This window comes from Macrobrachium rosenbergii, chromosome 24, assembly GCF_040412425.1.
Source record: "Macrobrachium rosenbergii isolate ZJJX-2024 chromosome 24, ASM4041242v1, whole genome shotgun sequence".
NCBI classification, from domain to species: domain Eukaryota; kingdom Metazoa; phylum Arthropoda; class Malacostraca; order Decapoda; family Palaemonidae; genus Macrobrachium; species Macrobrachium rosenbergii.
Genome location: NC_089764.1, coordinates 23,403,061 through 23,418,735, shown reverse-complemented (window position 1 = coordinate 23,418,735; position 15,675 = coordinate 23,403,061). Strand labels below are relative to the sequence as shown.

At 35.4% G+C, this 15,675-nt stretch overlaps 1 protein-coding gene and 1 long non-coding RNA gene across 3 annotated transcripts in view; one reads left to right on the top strand and one right to left on the bottom strand.

The window, feature by feature from the left end:
- Window positions 1-4,639, bottom strand: part of LOC136851935 (uncharacterized) — a 146,784-nt gene extending 142,145 nt beyond the window's left edge. Inside the window, exons 1-2 of the long non-coding RNA XR_010857007.1 lie at window positions 4,500-4,639; window positions 3,357-3,403 (exon numbers count right to left, since the gene is read on the bottom strand). This is a non-coding gene — a long non-coding RNA (uncharacterized lncRNA). The remainder of the gene's footprint in view (window positions 1-3,356; window positions 3,404-4,499) is intronic.
- LOC136851934 (tyrosine-protein kinase Dnt-like) overlaps window positions 1-15,675 on the top strand; it is a 112,857-nt gene that overhangs the window by 78,635 nt on the left and 18,547 nt on the right. The gene's annotated exons all lie outside the window — the stretch shown is intronic.

Below are 15,675 nucleotides of genomic sequence, written 5' to 3'. Positions count from 1 at the left end.
TGTACGATAAACACATCATGTGTTACCGATAGATACGTGCCCATAATATTATCTCAGCATGTGAACCTTATCAGAACCACCGCGGTTCTTGTTGTTGAAACTTGTAATTACAAGAATGCTAACAATCCCCGTTTCCTACGACGAAAACCAAAACTATCCGAGATTCTAGAAAAGTGAGAGTCTTCGGGAGAAGAATTTGTAATCTTTTTTCCCCCTTTGCTGAGAACTTCGAGTTCCTTGACGCCACAGGAATCTCGGTTTACCTTTTGAGAGAGAGAGAGAGAGAGAGAGAGAGAGAGAGAGAGAGAGAGAGAGAGAGAGAGAATAATTAATTATTGGGTCTTTCTGGCGTTACAACTACTAAGGACAGTGACGCCCCACGGAGAGAGAGAGAGAGAGAGAGAGAGAGAGAGAGAGAGAGAGAGAGAGAGAGAGAGAGAGAGAGAGAATAATGAATTACTGGGTCTTTCTGGCGTCACAACTGCTAAGGTCAGTGACGCCCCACGGAGAGAGAGTGACTAATTAATTAATTAATCACTGGATTTTTCCGGCGTCCCAACTACTAAGGTCACTGACGCCCCCCACACAGACACAGAGCGAGATAGAGAGTGAGATTAATTAATTAATTAACCTCTGGTTTTTTTCTGGCGTCACAACTACTAAGGTCACTAAGGCCACAAAGCGAGAGAGAGAGAGAGAGAGAGAGAGAATTAATTACTGGGTTTTTTCTGGCGTCACAACTACTAAGGTCACTACGGCCCAGAGAGAGAGAGAGAGAGAGAGAGAGAGAGAGAGAGAGAGAGAGAGAGAGAGAGAGAGAGAGAATTAATTAATTACTGAGGTTTTTCTGGCGTCGCAACTACTAAAGTTACTGATGGCCCAGAGAGAGAGAGAGAGAGAGAGAGAAAATCTCCCTTGTTATCGGAAGGTATTTTTATGCCTCCCTACGCGCGTCGACGGAGTTAATTATTTGTGGAAGAGTCGGCCGCTCGTTGTTAGAGGAATGCTTTATGGGAGTCAATTAGACACTTAGGAATTCGGAAAACAAAAGTGACACACTCCGTTTTCTATTTACGCCTGATTTTTTTCCCTTCCGTGTTTTAGGACCATGTATTTTCTCAATACTGAGAGAGACCTAACTACGATTTTTTTCTGTCACTCCCATAAACTGGTTAAGAGCTCTGAGGTGCCATAGATAAGCCGTGTATCAGTCAGTGTTAAAAAGTCTTAAAACAATGTTAATTTATCAAGTTTCAGCTGCGTAAGATACCTACCTAAACACTTCATATATATATATATATATATATATATATATATATATATATATATATATATATATATATATATATATATATATATATATATATATATATATATATATATATATTATATGAACAAACACACATGCAAGCACATATATATACTTATATTTCCACACACACAAACACACATATACATACCTATATATATATATATATATATATATATATATATATATATATATATATATATATATATATATATATATATATATATATATATATATATATATATATATAAGCCACACGAAATTTTTAAATATTAAAATTATGAAATCAGATATTGATGCTTCTTTTCCCTGCTTGATTTAATATAAACTTTAGGAATGTCAAAATCGCCAAAAATGTCCGGGAAACATTTTCTACTTTCATTAGGGTTTTGCATATTTTGCCATGCTTCCATTCTGAACACCGAGACGTTTAGATATTACTCTCCTCTTGTAATATCGACTTGTATTTTTGGTTATTATTAATTCCTTTTTGCTTCAAAAGAACTTTCCATTTCGTCACCATGAAATGTTCCTATCAATGCCACTGAAAAGCAACTGCCTGTCAGCATACTATAACCGAGTTGTTTATAAGTTCAAAATGACAGACTAGCTATATAGGAATGAAATTTAAAATTTACGCGGAAGGCCAAACGCTGGGACCTATGAGATCATTCAGCTCTGAAACGGAAATTGAGAGTAGACAAGTTTGAAAGGTGCAACAGCAGGAAAACCTCGCAGTTGATTATGAAGCAACAGTTAAGGGAGGGTGGACGGCAAGATGGAGGAAAGAGAATATGAACGGAGGTACAGTAAAAGGAGTGAAAAGGGTTGCAGCTAGGGGCCGAAGGGACGCTGCAAAGAACCTTAAGCAATGCCTACAGTGCACGGCGTGAGTTGCACTGACGGTACTACGCCCCTACGGGGAGACTAGCTATATATATATATACACTTTAGAACTGAGGGTGGGGAGGACGGGAAATAAAATTTCTAAAATTAAAAAAAAGAAAAACCTTTCTGGAACACAAGATGCCGAACCACCGGTCATTTTGAAAAGATATGGAAAACATTCCTCACTTAAGATAAGGTTTGCATTCTTTTATTCATTTTTTACCTATTGCTAAAAACCCGGTTTCGAGTTCGACCTCCTAAAAACACGTTCCATTACGTCGCCAAGAAAATTTCGTGTAACTGACATTTGAAAGTGCCGCCATTATAGTATATGGCCCATTAACGTCTCCAGCGGAGGCGTTTTAATTGGTGATAATAATCTGAGGAAAATTATAAATCTTACGTAGACTTTTGAGGGTGACATACTGAATTTAAGGCCTCTCTAATTAACTGATAATTTGAACTTAGCATTTTCTTAGTCGATGAAAAATATCGTTCGTTTATTTATTTACTGCCAACTGATCATGTTGACTACGAAAGTTCATTAATCGTCTTAATTTGTTCATTATTATGAAAATATTATCAAGGGTGAAGATTAAAATTGATATGATACTTGGCATGTGCACAATACACACATATACACACATATATATATACATATATATATATACATATATATATATACACACACATATATATATATATATATATATATATGGGTGTGTGTGATATGTGTCTATGTCCTTCTGCCCGTCTCTGTTTCCACTTCTCATTACCGTCGGAATCCGCTTTTCCAGATGCGCATTCATTAACGATAATCATTTGAATAAAACACAAAAATTTTCACCTTGAAGAAGCAAATAAAAAAAAAAAAAACAATACGTATAAATGGAAAATATTAAAGGGCATGAACCCCGTTAGCCTTACTGAGACTTCTACACTTAGTTCGAAATGTGCGCCCCTTTTGTAACAGCCAGGTCATAATTGATTCCTTCACGCTGTTCTGTGCAGATGGCGAGACTGAGTTATTTGACGACCCCGGATATATAATCAACACCATGTGATTATGGAAGCTACTTATATTCTCATGCAAAAAGACAAAAAAAAAAAAAAAAAAAACGTAATCCAGGTGTTTTAACGTGAACTCATTTGTACTCACTTAGTCACAAGTTCCTTTCTACCAGCTTCTTGAAAACGGCCCTTTAACTGTGGAAAAAAGGTAAAATTAAGTAGATGTCGATACTTGGAAATAATTCAAACTTCAAAATAATTTTTATGTAGAGTTCTTAATAAATGCTACCCTTCTACGTATTAAGCGGTTGTGTGCGTGTGTTTTCACTGCCAGGGTTTGGAATTTTCTCCTGCTTCTTTTACCGTAATGCCTACAGTCTTCCATCTTACAACACCGACGTAAACAAACGGTTTCTATCAGTTCTTCATCTTCCCGCATTAAGTCCTGAGTTAGCATAAGGGCTCCAGGCTGTTCATCTGATCATCCTTTGCATACACGTGTAAAATTAGCTAACGCAGATCATTTCATTTCACAAGAAATTTAATGATAAAAATAATAACAGAATTCTTTTAGATACACAGCTTTTACTGTCGTGAAAAGGATATGCAGTATTGTTCTTTCAATATCATTAGCGTAAAGGTGTGTGTGTGCATTTGTTTGTGCGTGTGTAAAAGAGAGAGAGAGAGAGAGAGAGAGAGAGAGAGAGAGAGAGAGAATAGGTCTTTGAAACACAAAAATTTCTGCATAGCATATCAGATATCAATAGCCGCTTGTCCTTCCAAAACTGGGTTAGTCCCTTTTCCTGCAACGACAACCGACACAGAGAGAGAGAGAGAGAGAGAGAGAGAGAGAGAGAGAGAGAGAGAGAGAGAGAGATGGGCTGGAGGAGGGAGATGGCGGGAGTGAGGGAATTGTTCGGCAAAGTTGCCATAACGTCTTTTCTTTTTTACCCACCCAGCCACAATGATCCGAGGAAAGGTGCTTTGTTACAACCGTCGGCTGATTATCACTCGTGTCTTTGTGAGAAACTGATGAGGGTGAAAAGGCGTGCCGAAGATTTGTGGAGAGAGAGAGAGAGAGAGAGAGAGAGAGAGAGAGAGAGAGAGAGAGAGAGAGAGAGAGAGAGAGAGGCTGATCGTACGGAAAGCCGTCGACACGTTTCCTGAACAGTAAAACTGAGATATGGGAAAAGTGGTTATTTCTCACAGGTAACAGAAAATTGAAGAGGGAATTACATTGGAATTAGCGTCTAATGAAAATATCAAATGAACGTCATTACGAGAAACTCACCTATAATTGACGATATGCACAAACGGATATTTGAGGAATTTTTGAAGAGTTCTCTGGCAATGATCTCTTCCTAATTCATAATCTGGCTCCTTTACTATTATTCTTTTACTTCTTGAGAGGTAAGTCGATATTACATCCATCTTGATTACATATGCCTTCGAAATTTCCACGCAGGGGAAACCGAGACAGGTATGTAGCCTAGGCCTATAGCTTAGGCTGAATAACTGGCCATATAACCAACTTGGCTACAGCTTGCGCAGAAGGAAAGTTGAGCGTATGCTGAGTAATATTTTAATGCCTAGAACAACAACATCACAATCGCGAATGAAAGTGTTCCATTCCTAGCTGTAGCACCAAATCCAAAACGTGACATGGGCCTAGGCCTATGGCCCCTCTTATGCCATGACTCACCGAATTTGACTACCAGTGGTGATATAATTTTTCCAAGTTCAATTCAACAGTGATACTTAAATGACTTCGACAATTTCTTGTAGGCCTATCCATACGAAAACTACTCACTTTTGCAGAAACCAGCTTCGTAGTATCTTACGTAAGTTTTGTTACTACCTTTCCAAAGTTAAAACAATTCACTTAATTTTGGATACACCTGTAGGTTAGCCTAAGCCCAACAACATTGTTTTATATTATACTGTAAACCCATTCTAGTTATTGAAAAAAACTTGGTTTCAATGCATTGTCATCCTGAACAGCTCTTCTACAAACCTTGCACATTACAAAAATTCTAGAGGCCGACTCGATCTTGGAATCATTTTCAGTCCTAGGCTATGTTAGGCCTAGTGTCAAAACAGGGGGGCTTGCCACTTGTCGAACAACATTCTCCAGTATAATCACTGTTCATAATGCGGTATATAAAATCTTGTTATATCCGCATCGTTCCCCTTGAATATTGATTTACAAAACGCCGAAGATCGTTGGTTTGGTGTGAACTTAGTTTGCACTAGGATCAAGCCTGCCGTGTTTATCTTTCGTATTTTTGCTTGGCGGCCACTTTTCAGTTATGCCTTAGGCCCTTCTTTGGTCTAGGAATGTCAATGATAAATTTGTTATAATGTAACTAAGTTCAAAGCATAACACGGTTAAATACAACCAAAGTTACCGCTCGTTTTTTTTCGAGACTCTTTCCACCACAATGTAAACAAATACTAGCACGTGTGAGATAAGAGTATGAAACGCCTGGAGGACAAACGCTTGGTAAGATGAAACGTTTAAAAGGACAAACGCTCACCGGTCGATGTACAGCCAGGGCAAAAGTGACTAAAGAATCAAACAAAAATCCGGAAAAGCTAAAGAATTCCGATCTCTTTAGTTTTGTTAGGTGCCAATGATAGCTATGCAGCATTTAAATATTAATGGTATTTAGAATTTCTTAGCCGCGAACGCTCTCAACCCTTCCCTCCTCCCGGAAAGTTAGATACATACTTACACAATTATTACGGGATAAGTAACGAAAATAGCAAACAAGAATCCGAAAAAAATGAAGAAATTCCGATCTCTCCAGTTTTGATCATTCTCAATAACACCTGCTTGGTATTAAAATGCGCCATGATATTTATACATATAGATGCGCGAACATGCCAAACACCCCCACGCCCCCGGAAAAATTAGTTATGCTCTTATAAGATAATTTTTTGATCAATTCGTTGACGATTATACCTAAAGCAGAGAGTTAAGGATCCGGTATGGAGCGTCCCTATTCTTCCGTTCTCATCCTGATCGAGAATCGAATACGGGTCATCCAGTTGCGAGTTAGAGAGGGACACTTGGAGAAATAAAATTGGTACGCAAAGTGGTTATATCTTAGATTTACTGAAAGGTAAAGGTAATGAGACATTTGTAGAATCCTTATTGATAATGTGAAACTGAGAATTAAGTAACAGCGAGAAACTGCTTAAAGAGAGATCATTTTGATGATAATGCAGTAGGTAGCACAACTGATTTTCTTAATAATAAAAATGGAAGTGTGAAAACGTAAAATTATAATAATAACTAGACAATCGAGAGAGAGACTGAACGGGACATTTTAGGGACAGAAAGAGAGAGAATGTTGATGAAATAAAGGGAACTCCTTATATCCTCGATTTCCTGAAAAATAAATAAATAAATATATATATATATATATATATATATATATATATATATATATATATATATATATATATATATATAGAGAGAGAGAGAGAGAGAGAGAGAGAGAGAGAGAGAGAGAGAGAGAGAGAGAGAGAGAGAGAAATTATGCACTGGAAACTGTATATAGCCAAGGGCAGCAGAGAATGCAGGAGAAAAAAAAAAAAGAAACAGGCAACCCCAGAACCAGAATAGATGAACCAGAGAACCATGTTAGAGGAAATATTTAGAAGAAGGACCCGGGAGAAGAAAAGGCTAATAACGAGGACTGAAATAAGGGGAGGATCATTACAGTATTTTGTTGGTTTTGTTGCCGAGAATTACGGAAAAATTCTTACTTTGTTTTTTTAGAACTTCGTAGACATATTTTAAAAAACGTTAATAAACTACATTAGTTAATATTAATATTTTCCTGTTTTTGCTGTCGAGAATTCCGGAAAAATTCTTACTTTTTTCTTAGAACTTTGTGGACATTTTAAAAATATTTTATGAACTACGGAATGTGCATTAGCATTAGTACGAATATTTTGTTGTTTTTATATTTAGGGAATTGCGGACAAATTCTTACTTTTTTTTAGAACTTTTGGATATACTTTAAAAATATTTTTATAAACTACAGGTTGTGAATTATTATTATTAATAATTAACATACAGAATCTGCATTAGCACTAATAACAGTATTTTATTGTTTATACGTCTAGAGAATTGTGAAAAAAATTTTTATATGATTTTGTGACCATATTGTAACACATTTTTATGGACTACAGTAAGTGCATTAGCATTAATACTAATATTTTTTTGTTTTTACATCAAGGAAATTACATAAAAATTTTACTTTTTCCTCTAAAAGCTAATGGGATATTTTTAAAAGATATTTTATAAAACACAAAACGCGTATTAGCAGTGATAAATGTAGATGTAAGGAATTTCTTAGTTTGGTTATTTTACATGTTTAACACAACCGAAGGATTTTTTGAACGGGAATAAAGAAGAGCGAGAGAGAGAGAGAGAGAGAGAGAGAGAGAGAGAGAGAGAGAGAGAGAGAGAGAGAGAGAGAGAGAGTGTTTTCATCTAAGAGACACCATTATCATAAGAAACAGACATACTTACAATATTTTAAAGTAAAATAAACCGATATTTTGGCAACGCATACACCTAAATTTCTCCCAACTTTCAACCACAAATCAGACATGAATTTCCCTCCTCATTATCATGATAATCAGACATGACTTCCTCTTCTCGTCCTCACGAAAAAGAGAGATACGTTACAATTCATGGCTGTTAAGATTTGCCAAGTGATTCATAATCATTAAGGGCGTTTCTTCCGTGGGCGGAGTCCTGCGCCCGTGTCAACAAACAGGTCACAGGATCCTGGATCCTGTTAAACCAGTTGGAGGAACTTACATCCCGCGAAAGTCCTGCAGGCAGGCAATCATTTTGCTTTTGAAAGCGGAGCGGGCATCTGGTACTTAAGCTGAAACGAAGGTTATAATTAGAGCGGGCATTATGCCGTTTATGTCTACTGCGAACAGCGCGATAAATAGACACGATCGTTTTTGCCTTTCGTTGCTCGAGTAATTTCTGAAAGTAGTCGGTAATTACTTTCTTTTTTTATGTGATTTTGGGGAAGGCTCTTCTTCAGTATAATGCTGGGAATATCTCCTAGGATATTTTTTTGATAAATGTAAGGGATTTTTTTTTATAGTAGTGTCTCAAGAAAAAAGAAAGCATTGCGTCAAATGTGTCAGTAAAAGCTTCCTTTATTGAAGGATTTTACATACATGGAAATTCTAAGCCAGTTTTCACAATATAATACTGTCCTTTCTCTAGTATCTGTTGAGAGCTTTGTCCCAGGTAGGGTGGGAATTACCTCTTCGAGGGCCAGCTGGCCTTTTTTTAATTTTTTTCTTTTTTTGATATGCTGGTATACAGTATAACAGAGCGCTAATTACTTATGTCTGTTAATTTCTTTTCTTTTTTGCTCTAGCTGTCTTTTTACACCACCTGAGGGATGCAGCAGTCGAATAACAATCTTCTACTCAATCCACGATGCTTAGGTTAGGGAACAAGTTCAGGAAACCGTCCCATACTGTAACTTTCCTAGTCCGGGTGGGATAACTGGATTCCTGGTTCCCTTATGAACTGTGAACTCTACCATTTCAAAGGGAAGATACACACACACACACACACACACACACACCAATATACATATAGTATATGTATGTGTATGTATAAGTATATATATGTGTGTGTATGTGTATGTTAAAATACACGAAAGTACTTGGCACTTTGTCGTTCCAATTTGAACTTTCCCAGTGGCTTCAGCTAATGTATATATATAAATATATGTACATATGTATACAGTATATATATAAACACATATATATATATATATGTGTGTGTGTGTGCGTGTATGTATTCTTAAAGATAAATCATCGTATTTGAAATTTCTTGCGGAAACAAAACTCCAGATTAAAAAAAAAGTCACTATAACAAAAAGCTAAACCAAACAAGTAACCCTTCACTAAAAACCTGATAAAAACATCCCTTGAAAATTGAGCCAGATTCCTAGTATCTAATAAAAGTCTGTAAAACCCTGTAGGTGATACAGAACATGGGAAATAAAACATCTGTATAAACGGCAATCGATCGTGGATGGGACAGGAAGCGAACATAAAGGGCTGGGGACGAACCGTATGACGTCATACGCGATCGTTGATGGTAATTCCATTATGCTTCTGTTCCGCAGGACTGCTGAATAAGGCGGAAAGGAACTGGAGGTTAGGACCTCTGGGAATGGAGGTTAGGACCTCTGGGAATTCATTGTTTCTAGGATTTCTAAGCTGTATTTAAATAACAGTTCTGTGAAGTGACCGTTATTATTATTATTATTATTATTATTATTATTATTATTATTATTATTATTATTATTATTATTATTATTATTATTATTATTTTACTTCTAAGAAATTAACAGGAACGGAACTGGAGGTTAAGACCTCTGGGAAATTTATTGTTTCTAGAATTTCTGATTATTATTATTATTATTATTATTATTATTATTATTATTATTATTATTATTATTATCGTTGTTGTTGTTGTTGTTGTTGTTGTTGTTGTTGTTGTTGTTGCTGTTGTTGTCCGACTAAGAAACTAAAAGGAAATTCATTGCTTTTAGAATTTCTGAGCAGAATTTTAATAGAAATGATCTAAAGTCACTATTATTATTATTATTATTATTATTATTATTATTATTATTATTATTATTATTATTATTATTATTATTATTATTATTATTATTATTATTATTATTGGGGTAAAACTAAAAATGTAAAATGATTAAAAACATTATTCACTAACAATAGTCTCACAGAAAACGTTATTTTCAAAATACACATTCGCTTTGCTTATTTGCAATTTTTCTCCTTGAAAATTTGAACACTTTTTCACCAGACTTACGTGGTTTTGATACTTTCAGTGCTTTCCACAGCACTGGGATGGTCTATATATATATATATATATATATATATATATATATATATATATATATATATATATATATATATATATATATATATATATATATATATATATATATATATATATATCTATAATCATATTAGTTTAATCACTGTATTACCCACTCGTCTTCACATGCGGGGCTTTACAAAATGACTATTAAAAAATAAAAGTCCCCCAAAGAATATTCTTATTTCTCATTTAGGATCAGAAGGTTGTAACCCTTTACCCATAATATAAAGAACCCTCCTCCCCCTCTCCCCACCCCCTCTACTAAAAAAAAAAACTGTATCTATTCAGCACATTATTTATAATTTCGTGCTGGGGAACTTCACTGCAGACGTCCTCTTCCTCCCCTCCCCCCCTCCTCCCCTCTACTTCCCATTCCACCCACCCCCAATCCCCGTCGTATAATTTTCAAACAAATAACCTTCATTTCAAAAATGATTGATCACGGTCACCATTATCTCTCATTACCTCAATTTGAGAACAGAAAATGTGTCGTCTTTCTCACCACTGCCCTCGCCTGTACGGCTCTTCAGTAGTAGGTAACAGATATATCGTCGGTTGCCGCGCTCCACTTCTGAAGTACAGCTTAAAAAATAACTCCGAAAATAACTCGAATTTTAGGCATTTTTTTTTTTATGCACAACTGATTTTCCAGGGAAGTGATATATGTATTAGACAATTGTAAATGCATGCGAGTACAGAGGAAAGATTATTGGAAGCTTAAAGTCTTCCCAGAAGTTCAACAAGGGGGGTGGTTGGGGAGAGAGAGAGAGAGAAAGAAGGTTTTGAAGAAAATAGTAATGAATTCCATAGAGGAAAGGAAATGAGAGAGAGAGAGAGAGAGAGAGAGAGAGAGAGAGAGAGAGAGAGAGAGAGAGAGAGAGAGAGAGAGAGAAGGTTTTGAAAAATGAAATGATAATGTACCCGGTAACTGGAAAAAAAAATGGATGGATAACCAATTAACAAAAAGATTAAAGAAGAAACGAGCGAGCTGTAGCAAACGGAAAAGTAGTGAAACTTTTGGGAAGAAGAGTAAAATAAAGAAAATAAAAAAAAAGAAGAGAACCGAAAGAGGAAGTAAGAAGACAGAATCGACATTTCAGCCTTGGATCGTATTTTTCTTCTTCTCCTTCTTCTTCTTCTTCATCTTTTTCTTCTTCTTCTTCTTCTTCTTCTTCTTCTTCTTCTTCTTCTTCTTCTTCTTCGTCGTCGTCTTCTTCTTCTTCTTCTTCTTCTTCTTCTTCTTCTTCTTCTTCTTCTTCTTCTTCTTCGTCGTCTTCTTCTTCTTCTTCTTTCGCCTGGAAACTTTGAGCCGAGTTTCGTGAGGTCGGATTCAAGATTTTTCTTATTTAGACATTTCACTTTTCCACCTCTGGTCATTATCCGGATTTACTCTTCCGTTGTTGTTGTTGTTGTTGTTGTTGTTGTTGTTGTTGTTGTTGCACACGGATGCTACTTTTATCTTACCTTTTCGTTTCTTTATTAAAGGGAAAATTTTGTATTTTTTGACAGTGATTAGATGATTTTTCTTAATGAGAGGTTTAAAGAGTACAAGCCAAATACTTGTGTCGGGTTTTATTGTGTACTATGGTTTCTTCTTTTTTTTTTTATGGATGTATACATATTTTCATCAGAACAAAACAAAACACACACACACACACACACATATATATATATATATATATATATATATATATATATATATATATATATATATATATATATATATATATATATATATATATATATATATATATATATATATACATACTATATATATATAATACATTATATCATTTTAATATGATTATATATGCATTATATATATATATATATATATATATATATATATATATATATATATATATATATATATATATATATATATATATATATTCTAACAAGTATGAGAAACAGTGGCAGCAATTCTGGAAAAAGTGCAAGTGAGAGTGCCCCATTCGCCCCATTCTCTCTAATCTGGCACCTTTCTCTCACAGAGCTAGGCTACAGTATCTGCTTTTTCTCATATAAAAATGATGTCTATATTATTATTATTATTATTATTATTATTATTATTATTATTATTATTATTATTATTATTATTATTATTATTCAAAGCACGGTTAAGCGAAGAAAAGACTTGGGAGAGTTCAGAACTGGTCCTTTTGACAACTAAGTCGTCTTTCCCATTTCATTTACAGTATATACTAAACTCAAAACAACAAAAGTCATTTACACAGAGACGTTTCATCTTTTAATAAAGATTTTCACTTAAATGAAAACCATCTTTTTATATAAATCTTATTTACAACCTCATCTTTATTCTCCTCGTCCGCGTTCTGTGCTCACCAAAACACGTCCCAAACAGGGGGACCTCAGAGATTCAATAAGACAGCGTCTCTGTTGCAGTAATTAAAGAGTCCCGTTATCTGTTACATTAATTTGCAGTTGAGCACGTAAATACATATGTTATCATCTTGGCCGCTCATATTGCACAGAGACTCACAACATAGTGCTCGTGAACGCTGAGAGCAAATGGGAAAATGGTGAAATTGCTCAATTCGTGTATCTCGTGTAATATTTTATTCTAATTATTAATTTTAAAAATGATGGTTATTTGTAAGAATGTTAATAATGCGGAAAGTGAATGTTAACAACGGTTATTTATAAGAATATTAATATTACGGAATGTAAGGGCGATGATGAATTTGTTAGCATTTGTGACCACTGATTAGGAATTAAATTACTGTTTTTTTTTCTATATAAATACTATATCCAACTGCTTATAAGTTTATTAGTAAAATTATTAGCGCTACTTTATGATTATGATTATTGATGAATTAGCTAACCATCATGATCATCGCATTTTCTTTTACGTTATTCGGAGCTAGTCAAACATGACAAATGCAAAGAAATTTGAAAAATGTGAAGGAGCAAAGTCTAAATTATTGAATTGCTTCTTTGAACGTACGTATTCCTGTGACCATATTTAATTTACCTTTGTTATGCCTGTGGGATTTAGTATGTGTTTGTGTGTGTGTGTGTGTGTGTGTGCGCGCGCGCTCTATCTTTGTTTAAACAGGTATTCATTTGTTCTGAAATGTTCCTATTTAATTACATGTATCTTTGAAAATTAAAAATTAATGTCAGTACAGTTTTGTCATACGGCCACTGAAAAAAAAGTCAAAAGAGAAGAAAGAAAAGAAGAATAATCAGCGGCCGGCTGGTATAGTGGTTAGTGTCGTGGCATGCCACTCAGGTGAACCAGGTTCGCGTCTCCCCTAGGGCGATGAGAAATCACTGGCTCTGTATCATGATAAGTTACTGCTGCAGTGTGGGGTCTGCGGTGGGAGGTTGAAATCAACATTCTTTGGAAGGTTGAATTTCAGGTCAATGGCCTCTTTGGTGTGCTTGTTCCATGTGGATAGGTTTCATTTACTGAAATAATAATAATAATAATAATAATAATAATAATAATAATAATAATAATAATAATAATAATACATAACAAGTGGTAATAATCTTCTGGGTGGAGCTGTCCTTCAACATAGAGAAGTAGAGTGCCCCGGTGATGTAAAAAATAAACAAAGTTTTCGTCCTCTCTCCGCTCTCATCACATATCCGGAGGCGTTTGGGTTACTGTGATTCTTTTGTGTGCCACTGGCAGAGAGAGAGAGAGAGAGAGAGAGAGAGAGAGAGAGAGAGAGTGAGTGCTCCTGTAGAAAAATCCGTGGATGATTGTTGTCCTTATATATGCATATATATACTTTTATATATATACATATATATATAGATATATTTATATATATATATATATAAAAATATGAATATATATATACATATATATAGAAAGATAGATAGATAGATAGACAGATATACCAAAGCGTTTATGTGTGGGCAAAGTTCATGTGTGTACAGATGTATGTGATTGCGTAACAGTGTCGTTTCGTTCGTTCTTCAAAGCCTCCCTTTTTAGACCATTATTTTACCAGCTATTGAATTCCTCTACTGCACTATCTTGTGTTTCAGGTCTCATTTATCTTTAAACAAATCATCCAGTACCTTTGGTGTTTGGAGCACGTCAGCTTTTCAAGTTTCTTCGTCGAATCCTTTCATCTCCAGCGCCACTTGGCCTCAAGGTCTTCTTCAAAGTACTTCTGGACAGAATAGAACCAACGACGGGGTCATTTTAGTTTTCTGTCAAAGAAAACTGTTGTGCCGGTTTTGTCTGTCCGTCCGCCCTCAGATCTTAAAAACCACTGAGGCTAGAGGGCTGAAAATTGGTATGTTGATCATCCACCCTCCAGTCATCAAACATACCAAATTGCAGCCCTCTAGACTCAGTAGTTTTTATTTGATTTAAGGTTAAAGTTAGCCATAATCGTGCATCTGGCAACGGTTAGGACAGGCCACCACCGGCAAGTGGTTAAAGATTCATGGGCCACGGCTCATACAGCATTATACCTAAACAACCGAAAGATAGATCTATTTTCGGTGGCCTTCATTGTACGCTATACAGAAAACTCGATTACGCTGAAGAAACTTCGGCGCATTTTTTACTTGTTTAACTAGGAGGTGAGAGCGCATCTTTTAGCACTTGCACCAGTTTTGATCAGACTTTTGTGTGAAGCCTAATTTTACAGCAGTTCTATAGATTGAAAGTCTCACTGGTTTAAGCGTCGTATTCGAAAGGGATTTTGATATAGTTATTCTCAGATTTTCCAAAGCAGATAGTTTTGTTAGCAGCAAAATTTGCTTAAAGGTTTGTGCAGGTAGCCTTTTTATCAGGGAACCTTTTATTAAATTTGCATTGCACGCTAGACTATTGATCCTAACCTAACCTATAGTAGGGACCCATTAGGGCATCAGTCATAACTAATCCGTCTAATGAATCTTTGGCCCTACACAGGGGACGGAATCATGATTTTAAAATACAATAAATCCGGATGCATGTAATTAAATACCACAACGGAAAAGCATCGTGAAAGGTCAAGGGAAACCTGGATTACGAAAATGCAAAGGCAATTTTGTGTTGAAAACTGACTTTCCTTAGGAGAGAGATATCTGGCGAGAGTTCTTCACGTTCCCATGTGCCAGAGGGTGGTGATGAAGAAATACTCTGTGTTATTTTGTAATTCGTGTTGATATTATTCATGTCAAACTGATAATTCTAATGAAAAATCATAATTGTTATCTCAAGCATTTAAACCCAAAACACCTCTAGTAGCTTGATTATCAACCGCTCTCTCTCTACTTGGTTTCAGATTTGGAAGGCGGACCAGAAAATCGTCTCTGATATTAATCAGTTCTGGGTGATTTTTCCTAAACTGCGGTTACATTTCCGTATTTTTCGTGGAGCGGGAAGTTAATTTCATGCGTCGTTTGCTAGCAAATCATCCGACTTCGTTTGGCTTACGTAAGGGATATTTACCAGCGTATTTTCTTGTTAAGGGTTAATTCAGTTTTCTATAGATATTTTAACCTTTGCTTGTTTATTATTATT